General features: G+C 35.8%; 1 long non-coding RNA gene across 1 annotated transcript; it reads left to right on the top strand.

The window, feature by feature from the left end:
* The first annotated feature begins 3,309 nt into the window (after positions 1 to 3,309).
* LOC109260544 (uncharacterized) lies at positions 3,310 to 8,986 on the top strand. Its single transcript, XR_002077070.2, has 2 exons — positions 3,310 to 3,531; positions 8,648 to 8,986. It is a non-coding gene; the product is annotated as an uncharacterized LOC109260544 (long non-coding RNA).
* The last annotated feature ends 1,306 nt before the right edge of the window (positions 8,987 to 10,292 follow it).

Here is a 10,292-nt window from a genome sequence, read left to right as displayed (position 1 = left end):
GTATATAGATTTTTCATCTCTTTGGTTAGATTTATTCCTAGGTATTTTATGGTTTTTGGTGCAATTGTACATGGGATCGATTCCTTGATTTCTCTTTCTGTCACTTCAGTGTTGGTGTATAGGAATGCAACCGATTTCTGTGCATTGATTTTATATCCTGCAACTTTGCTGAATTCATGAATCAGTTCTAGCAGGGTTTTTCTTTTGTGGAATCTTTAGGGTTTTCCATATAGAGTATCATGTCATCTGCAAAGAGTGAAAGTTTGACCTCGTCCTGGCCAATTCGGATGCCTTTTATTTCTTTGTGTTGTCTGATTGCAGAGGCTAAGACTTCCAATACTATGTTGAATAACAGTGGTGAGAGTGGACATCCCTGTCTCGTTCCTGACCTTAGGGGGAAAGCTCTCAGCTTTTCCCCATTGAGGATGATATTAGCGTTGGGTCTTTTGTATATGGCTTTTATGATCTTGGTGTATGCTCCTTCTATCCCTACTTTCTTGAGGGTTTTTATCAAGAAAGGATGCTGTATTTTGTCAAATGCTTTCTCTGCATCTATTGAGAGGATCATGTGATTCTTGTCCTTACTTTTATTGATGTGATGTATCACATTGATTGTTTTGTGGATATTGAACCAGCCCTGCATCCCAGGTATAAACCCCACTTAGTCGTGGTGAATAATTTTTTTAATGTATTGTTGGATCCGGTTGGCTAATATCTTGTTGAGGATTTTTGCATCCATGTTCATCAGGGAAATTGGTCTATAGTTCTCCTTTTTAGTGCGGTCTCTGTCTGGTTTTGGAATCAAGGTAATGCTGGCTTCATAGAAAGAGTTTGGAAGTTTTCCTTCCATTTCTATTTTTTGGAACAGCTTCAAGAGAATAGGTGTTAACTCTTCCTTAAATGTTTGGTAGAATTGCCCTGGAAAGCCATCTGGCCCTGGACTCTTGTTTTTTTGGGAAAGTTTTGATTACTAATTCGATTTCTTTACTGGTTATGAGTCTGTTCAAATTTTCTATTTCTTCCTGTCTCAGTTTTGGTAGTGTATATATTTCTAGGAATTTGTCCCCAGATTGCCCATTTTATTGGCGGATAATTGCTCATAATATTCTCTTATTATTGTTTTTATTTCTGCTGTGTTGATTGTGATCTGAGATTCTGAATTTCTAACAGACTCCCAGGTGATACATTGCTGCCAATCCACAGACACTACCTGGAGTAGGAAAATTCTACCAATAGTTAAAATGAACCAAATCCTCACCTGCCACGATAAATAAATCTCTAATGTATAACTTTGAGGTAAAGAATTAAATTGCAGAAGGATATATAGGATATGATACAATTTATATAAAATATAAATAATGCAAATATATTTTTATCCATGTGTGTCATGTGTAGCGAAAAAGTAAAAAGAAGCATAACAATGATAAACATTAAATTCATAATAGCGGCTATCTGGGTGAGTGGACAGGAAAGACGCAGAAATTATATGAGGCTTTAATATGGTCCATGGTGCTTGTTTCTTAAGCTTGGTGGTGGGTACAGAGGTGTTTGGAACATTATTTTCTATATTTTTGTGTGTCAACATTAGGACTTAAAGGTATGGATTTGTGTGTGTGAGCATGTGTTAGTTCAGTAGTCTAAAAATATTTTTTAATGTTTATTTATTTAATTTGAAAGAGAGGAAGAGAGAGATTGGGGAGGGGCAGAGAGAGAGGGAGAAAGAGAATCCCAAGCAGGCTCTGTACTGACAGCACAGAGTCCGATGTGGGGCTTGATCTCATGAACTGTGAGATCATGACCTGAGCTGAAATCAAAAGTCAGTTGCTTAAATGACTTGAGCCATCCAGGCACCCCTAGTAAATATTTTTTATAAAAATTTTGAGCCTTTTTCTTTGTGGCATTTTGTGATCTTTTTCCTTATGATCTCTTCAACTACAGATTCAGTAAATATATTCACAACTGATTTTATTCCCCGGAGACATGGAAGATGGATAAAGGATTATCAACAGTGCTATATTTGGAAAAGGAAAGCAAAACTTATTTAAGAAAAAATATACATTTTCTTAAGTATCTTTAGCAGAAGTTTCTGTTTTTTTCCATTACAGGTAATTCTACACATTCTTCATTGTCGACATTTAAAATGTGCCAAAAAAAAAAAAAAAAAAAAATGTTGACACTCTGGCGAAAGAAGAGCTTATAACACATTAGAAGGGTGTCATTTAAAAACAGCTCATTTTTATCATTAGTTACATGTAATACTGATATACTTACAGAGAAACATTTTCCATTTAGTTATTATATTTTTGTTTAAAATTAGTTTTAATTCTTTTCTAAAGGAAATTAAAGTAGAACTAGGGATTTTAATGAGTAAAAATAAATGTTACAACTGTAAAAACTGGCTAGATATACAAGAGTTAAATGAGAGAAAGATGCAAATAGAATTCTCACAAAAGGGGAAATACAATTAATATACAGATATTTAGAATTATATTCAAGTTTACTAGGTTTGAAACAGTGCATAAGAGAACAACTATGGATGATGGTTTTTGCCCTTCTAATTACTAAAAAAATTTTATTATTTTTAAAAAACTGTAACATTTCATTCTGTTGAAGATGTGGTAATGCAAGCAGTTTTGTTATTTGTGTTAGAGTAAAGTGTAATAATTTAAGACACTATTTGGCAATATGTGCCAAGAGTTCTAAAAAACGTTCATATTACCTACTGAAAATCTCTTTTTAGAATTTAATCTGAAATTCAAGAAATTATGCATAAATATTTTCATCATAATTTTGTGTATAGCAGTGAACATTTTTGAAATAGCCCATGTTGATTTGGATCCTATAGGATGAGGATGTGAAGATGAGATTATATATGTGAGAAATTTATTGGATGAAACTCCTAGAAAGTCTTGGCTATAATCATTGGGGTCCTTGAACAAAGGTCATAGGATCCCTGTTTTATGTAGGAAAATCCTGGCTCCAGTGCCCACCCTATGTCCTGTTATTGGCTGGAAAGAGCTCAGGAGAAGCCTGGACTTGGTGTGAACACAATGGCAGAGCCAAAGGAATAGTAGTTGGGTCTATCAGTTCTGCACTAACTGCTAAAGTTTCTCCTGGAGGAGATCTGAGCAGTGCACTTCCATATCAGCCACATAACCAAAATGTCTAGGTAAGCCATGTATTCGTCAAGTTAGGCTTGATGATATAACAAACAACCACCTGCATGACATAATACAATGAAGTTCTAATTCTTGCTCATGTCACAGTCACATCAGGTATTGGGTAAATGGCCTTTTATGTACTGATTCAACAATGCAGATTCTTTTCTCCTCTATGATTCCTGAGCCTTCAACTTAGTCTTCTTTATCCAGCTGAGGGGAATAAGGAAGAGAACGCACAGGGAATTATGTGGAGGAGGTTAGGGACAGGCTTGGCAGTGACCTGTATCACTTTCATTTATGTTCCATTGACTGGAATATGGCAGATCTAACTGCAAGACACCTGGGATTGAAGAGAAGCACATAGATACTGGTACTAAGTTTACTAATATCCTGCCGTATTCATGCTACATCCATTCAGTAGAATATTATGCAGATATATTCACAAGTGTCTTTAAAACTAATTCTATTTTTAGGGGCTCTTGGGTGGCTCAGTGGGTTAAGCATCTGACTTCGTCTCAGGTCATGATCTCGCGGTTCATGGGTTGGAGCCCTGCATTGGGCTTCGCGCTGACGGCTCACAACCTGGAGCCTCTTTGGATTCTGTTTCTCCCTCTCTCTCTGCCCCTTCCCAGCTCGTGCTCCGTCTCTCTGTCTCACTCTCAAAAATAAAAATAAACATTAAAAACATTAAAAAAGTGAATTCTAATTTAAAATGAATTATTGAAAGCTACAGGTAAATTTAATAAGCTTTTAAAACTACATAATAAAACTAGATGGATGGATAGCTGGATAGATATATAGATAGATACAGATATATCAAACTTAGAAAACAACCTAAATCTATGAAGATAAATAATTCAAGAAATAAACTTTCTAGAATATTAGCATAGTTGTCTTAGAATGTGCCATTGAGGAAGTTTTCTTTTCCTTTTTCTAATTTATATTTATGATTGCTTTTAAAATAGAAAATAAAGTTGTGGGGTTTTTTTTAATGGCAAGGAAAACAAAATAATTTTAAGTGTTTATTATTTTTCAATCATTTTTCTCTACATTCCTGTAAATTGCTGTTGTGTATATATAAACAGAATCCATAATAGGTGATGTGAAAGAACGAACTCTGGGGTGCTGGTAGGAATCACCTAAAGATTGGGCTGGGAATGAGAAAGGGTGACTTGAGAAAAAAGAAACAAAAATATTCTAGCCAAATAAATAATTTATAAAAGTAATCTACCCTGCAGACATTTAGGACAGAATTTTAGCATCAATTAAAGTTTAAATTTCGGGACATAATATTGTTTTGTTTTTGAAAAACACATTTTATGTCATTCTAATGATTAAAGTTAAATTACTGACCTTTGTACATTTAACTCTTAGAACTTAAGGAACGTCCACATTGTTATCACAAGGTATTTTGAATACAGGCCCCTGATGCCCTGAAATGTCTGTATTCTGTCCCTCTCCTCTATCTTTGGTCTGCCTCTGTTCTCAATAAGGCAGCTGCCATCGCCTACTGCTAAGGCTCTGGCTTCCTCCAATGCCACGTTCTTTCCCAGGAGGTTAGTGCTATTTAACTAAATGACAGCTTTAATGTCAGCCACCACTGCAGCCTTTAAGCCATTCCTGATTAAGTAGAGATTCATGCCACATATGTAGTGAAACTAGTATTTTAAAACAACACACACACACACACACATACACACACACACAACCTTAAAAAACACAGGGTTTGACAAATTTTACAGTAAATTTCTCTCCTAGACAGCCTGATATGGAGTAAACAAATGGTAAATTTAGTTTCCTTTTCAAAACCAATCATCCATTTCCAAAATAAATTAATCAGGCTCTAGCGGTCTCCAGTTTATGGTGATGTTTACTTCTCTTCATTGGCTTCAATCTTGGAGTCCAGATGGGACTAAAACCAGCTCAACTTTCTTTTTGATTGGTTGGGGGTTGCTGGAGCAGCTGGGGGCAATGTCTGGCATATTTGGTTGATGTGATTTCTGCCCCTCAAATGAAGAGGATCACTTATCCTCAACCCTGAATCTCTAATAAATCTATTTATTTCCCATGTACAAATACTAGTAGCAGGATGGCATAGAATTTTAACCATTGCTATTTATTTGATGAGACCTCACCATAATTATCATTATCTGGTCCAATTTTGTACTGATTAGTAGAGTGGAAGCTGATGTGGAATAATTGAAAGAAATTGCAAGTGGCCCATTTGCTTAAAACAGCCATATGTAGTGCACTTGCTTCATAATATGCTAGTCCGAGTTCATTTGTGTTGAGAAGGAATATTCTAGATTCCTTCAAAAGCCATAGAAATACCATAGCTAACAGATGTTCTCTGGCATGAACCTTGATATTATCATGCAACTTGGTCTAGTCACTCTTCAGTTGTAGTTCTTGGGCTTTGGAGCCCAGATTATGATGAACAGTCTCATTAGGTGATTTTATGTGTGAACCTAATGCATTTGTGAGAACTGGCATGCCTGTAATTTGTGAACTTTGGATTTTAGATATGCACTTACACTCAATTTATTAGTACCTACAGTTCCAAACATGGGTGTTAGATGAGCGATTGCTGATGACTCTTCAATATGTCCAATTTTTTTTGCAATCTTTTACTTTTTATTAATATTTATTTTATTCCCCACTGCCAAATTTAAAGACCCAGATATATCTGACCCACAGAGGTGATGATGTAGAAATATTCTGCTCTTTTTGTCCTTGGATTTCAGGTAAACTGTTGTCTAAGGTAACAGTGGGAAAAGAAAGTCTTCAGATTCATTAAACATTTGGCTTAGATTTTTATCAACATGTTTACAGGATTGTTACCACAGTGTAATTAATAATATTCTCTCTTCTCCATGTTATTTTCTTTGACTTGTTGGTATGATTCTTAGCACTTCTTTTTTCCTGTAATATGTTGAAGCTATACATGAAAGTCAGCATGGTCAAACAATGTCAGGCATTGGTATATATATAACCAAAAGAGAAATGCTGATTTGGTCTTCCACCAAATAACTTCTTCATACTTGAATTGTTTTTAATGTAGCAATTCTTTAAACTGTTTCCATATTTAGTTTCAATGTTAATTCCTGCCTTGCAGTAATACTTTTTATTTTAATGGAGTTTATCCTTCCTATTTTTCCACACGTTGGAATGATTAGTGTGCTGAGCACTGGATCTCCCCAACATCTGTGGTGAAAGTGCAACATTAAACTGCTGTCTCCCTTCTCATGAGTCTGAGTCCAGTTGATGTAGGTGAAGGAAAGAAGACCAATGTGTCATTTCCATACTATACAACCTTTGCAAAGAGCCAGGTGCACAAAGATATACTGTGATTTGAAGATGGCTGTTCCCATAAGGCATAACTCTCCCATGCCCATCTTCTTCATTCTGGAGCTTATTCATCAGTCACCTGTGAGAATAATTACAGAGGTTTGAGAAATTAATATGCTGAATGCTGGTAAACTCTTTAAAGATGAGAAGTACTTTATAGCTGCTAAGTATAATTTTTAAAAATATTTTTACTTTCTTATTATGTGAAATGTTATCTATGGAATTTTTGTTGACAAGTTAAATGCACTGAAACATCTTTGCTTTGAGGCAAGACAAATAAAGTAGTTTAAGCCAAAATATTGATTCTAAAATTTTTCTCTTGGGACTTTTGGCTTAAAACCAAATTAATTCGGGGCACCTGGGTGGCTCAGTCAGTTAAGTGTCTGACTTGGGCTCAGGTCATGATCTCATGGTTCGTGAGTTCAAGCCCTGAGTCGGGCTCTGTGCTGACAGCTCAGGGCCTGGAGCCTGCTTTGGATTCTGTGTCTCCCTCGCTCTCTGCCCCTCCCCCGCTCATTCTCTTTTTCTCAAAAATAAACGAAAACATTAAAAAATTAAAAAAAAAAAACAAACAAACAAACTAAATTCAACCAAACCAAAATAGACCAAGCCAAACCAACCAGTCAGTAATGTCTTTATCAATGGCCAGTATATCTTATTATTTCAGCATATAATCAGGCAATTTTATATGCTTAATATTGTGAGTTCTGAAGTTGCATAAACTGGGTCCAAATCCAAACCTTACCAATTACTAGCTGTGAAATATTAGGCAGTTATTTAACCTTCTTAGATATCAGTTTATTCATCTGTAAAATGGGATGTTGTGGAGACTAAGTTCTATAATGTGTTTGTAAAATAGTGACCCATTCAAAATAAGTGCTTGATTAGTCTGGGCTGCTATAACAAAAATAACATAGACTGGGTTGCTTAAACAACAAATACTTATTTCTCATGTTTCTGGAGGCTAGGGAGTGTAAGTTCAAGGTGCTGGAAGATTTGGTGTTTGGTAAGAGACTGTTTCCTGGTTCATAGTTGGCCATATTTTTGATGTGTCCTCACATAGCAGAAATGGTAAAAGGAGTTCTCTGGGGTCTATTTTAAGAGAACACAAATCCCATTAATGAAGGCTCCACCATCATGACCTAATCACCTCTCAAAGGCTCTACCTTCTCATACCATCACATTGGGGGTTACAATTTCAACATGTAGATTTGGAGGAGGAGTGACACAAACATTTAGTCCATAATAAAGCTCAATGAATACTAGGACTTACGAGTTATAAAACATTGACATTCAACCAGTGTTGCAGTATCTTATTTTTCCAAACCCATGATCTATGGCCAGTATCTGGACTGATTGGTGATGTCTGAACCTAATTAATTGGTGTGCTTGGTGTACTGGTAGTTAAACTACTGCATAGGTAGCAATATGTTGTTGTGGGACTATTTCAAAGCTAAAAGTCTTTGTATTCTCTAACTCCTAACACTTTAAATTCCAATTCTCTCACTCTTTTACCACATCTCCCAATAAAAACAAAGCAATAAAAACAAAAATCCAGTCCAAACAATAAAATGCTCCTTTAGGAGACCATTTTATTGATGTGTTGTCTAAAGAAAAGTGTAAAATATAAACAACAATAGCAAAAAACTAAAAGTCCATGTTAGTTTCAGAAAATCTTCCCTAAGCTATTAAACTTTAGTTATTTCATGTTTGACTGAGTGCCAGCTGCCTGCTTCCCTTTGTTATCTTTTGGTTGATCTTCTGTTATCTAGAGCAAAGTATCTCTCTCTCTCTCTCTCTCTCCCTCTCCTTCCTCCTCCCCTCTCCTAGTCTGTAGAGGAAGTAGCATAGCTTTTGTTGATTCCTGACTTAGCCACTGACTTGCTATGTGACTCTGGACTCCTCATAACTTTTGTGGTCCTCAGTTTTCTCTACTCTTTTGATAGTATGATGTATGTAAGTAGTAATTATTGGGTTTTAATAATGATGTTATTTTAGCCAAATATAAAAGAGTTCCTAAATCTGGACTAGAATTTAACCTTGCCCAAGGAAACTTCTGGCCTTTGCCCTTGACTGATTGAGATTATCTCTAGATTCATTGAATGTCCTGCCTAATAAGAGTGTCTTTGTTTACCTAGGGATTTTGAGCCATGTCACAAAGTCTAAAATGTGATTTATGGTAATGACTTTGAATACTACAGTATTAGCTGATCTATAAAGAGACTGGAGACTAATGTGGCAGTTGATGGAGCCTCAATAAAGACACCAGAGCTTAGATAAGCTTTGCTGGTTGACAAAGCTCTGTGCATATTGTCACACATCATCATCAAGGGGAGTTAATACTGACTATGACTCCACACGGAGAAGACAACTAGAAGTTCAATGTGCAGAACCTTCCTGGACTCTATGTGTCTCTTCCCTTGGCTGATTTTAATTTTCATTCTTTAGTTTATAGTAAACTCTCATTGTGAATATCAGCTTTCACTGAGTTTTGTGAGTCCTTCTAATGAATTATTGAAACTAAGGGTTGTTTTGAGGACCTCTGAACTTTGAATTAATGTCAGCAGTGAGGGTGGCCTTGTGGACTGTGCTCCTAACTCATACTACCCTATGGAGCTTTATAGAGAATTGACTTAGATTATATATGTTAAACACTGAGAATAGTGCCCAGTACAGAGTAAACCTTAAATAAATCAGCTGTTGTAATCGTCATTATTATTACATGTCTTCTAAAGTAGTACCATCCTGGGAATGCAGGACCTGAGAAGTTTTTCAGCCAGGGTTGTCAAATGTAGCAAATAAGAATACAGAACACAATTCTACTTACATTTTGTTGTTGTTGTTGTTGTTGTCATTGTTAATCTGAAGTTAAAATTTAACTGGGCTTCCTATATTTTATCTGGCAACTCAAAACATAGTCCAACATGTTCATTTTCTAGATAAAGAAGCTATGTCCACAGAGGTTAAACATGCCAGTATCCATAGTTAGAATGTCGTTTCCTGGGATAAAAAACAGATCTTTTGATTCCTATTTACTTAGAAAAAGGCCTAAAATATGCTATAGGTAAAAGAGAAATTCTTTCAAAGGAAAACTATTAAAGGAGTGTAAAAGCTGGTGATGTGTAATGAGGGATTTAAGTCTGCACACCTGCAGCCACTCAACTGGGGAATCCTAACAGGTCTCCTGGGTTTTTTCTAGAGAGTAATCACTTGACAGAAATTTAAACTTTATATGTTAGAATAGCCATTTGAAATATATTCTTAGTGTAACTCTAGTTAATGCCTTGATACTGTAAACATTTTCCATGCCTGTTTTAAGGAAGTTGGCATTTTCTGGGTACATAGGACATGTACTTGGAATTTTACTCATGCTGTTCCCTCATGCTTGTTTACTTCTTTACAATTTATGAAGTATTAGTGTTTGAATCTTCACAATAATTTTGAGGGGTAGACTGAACAGATAGTAAAATTTCTGTTTTACAAATAAGTAAACTGGGGCTCAAAGCATTTTTGGCAAGTCCAAGTTCACTGGCTCATGAGCTGAGGAGAAGGTATGAGATATTCCAACACCTGGCCCAGGTATTCTTCACAATTCAACAGTTAATGATTCCAGACATATATAGCTGGATTATAAATGAATAAGAGAACCATTTCCTTCTATGTTAGTCTGCTCTTGCAACCATAACAAAATAGCATAGACTTAGTGGCTTGAATTACAGAAATTTACTTAAAGTTCTGGCAGCTGGGATGTCCAAGATGAAGGTGCCAACAGGATTGGTCTCT

Source organism: Panthera pardus, unplaced genomic scaffold (assembly GCF_024362965.1).
Source record: "Panthera pardus isolate Hobbes unplaced genomic scaffold, ASM2436296v1 HiC_scaffold_16, whole genome shotgun sequence".
In the NCBI taxonomy this organism is placed as follows: Eukaryota; Metazoa; Chordata; class Mammalia; order Carnivora; family Felidae; genus Panthera; species Panthera pardus.
The sequence above is the reverse complement of the archived record's forward strand: the minus strand, read 5'-3'. Positions and strand labels throughout refer to the sequence as shown.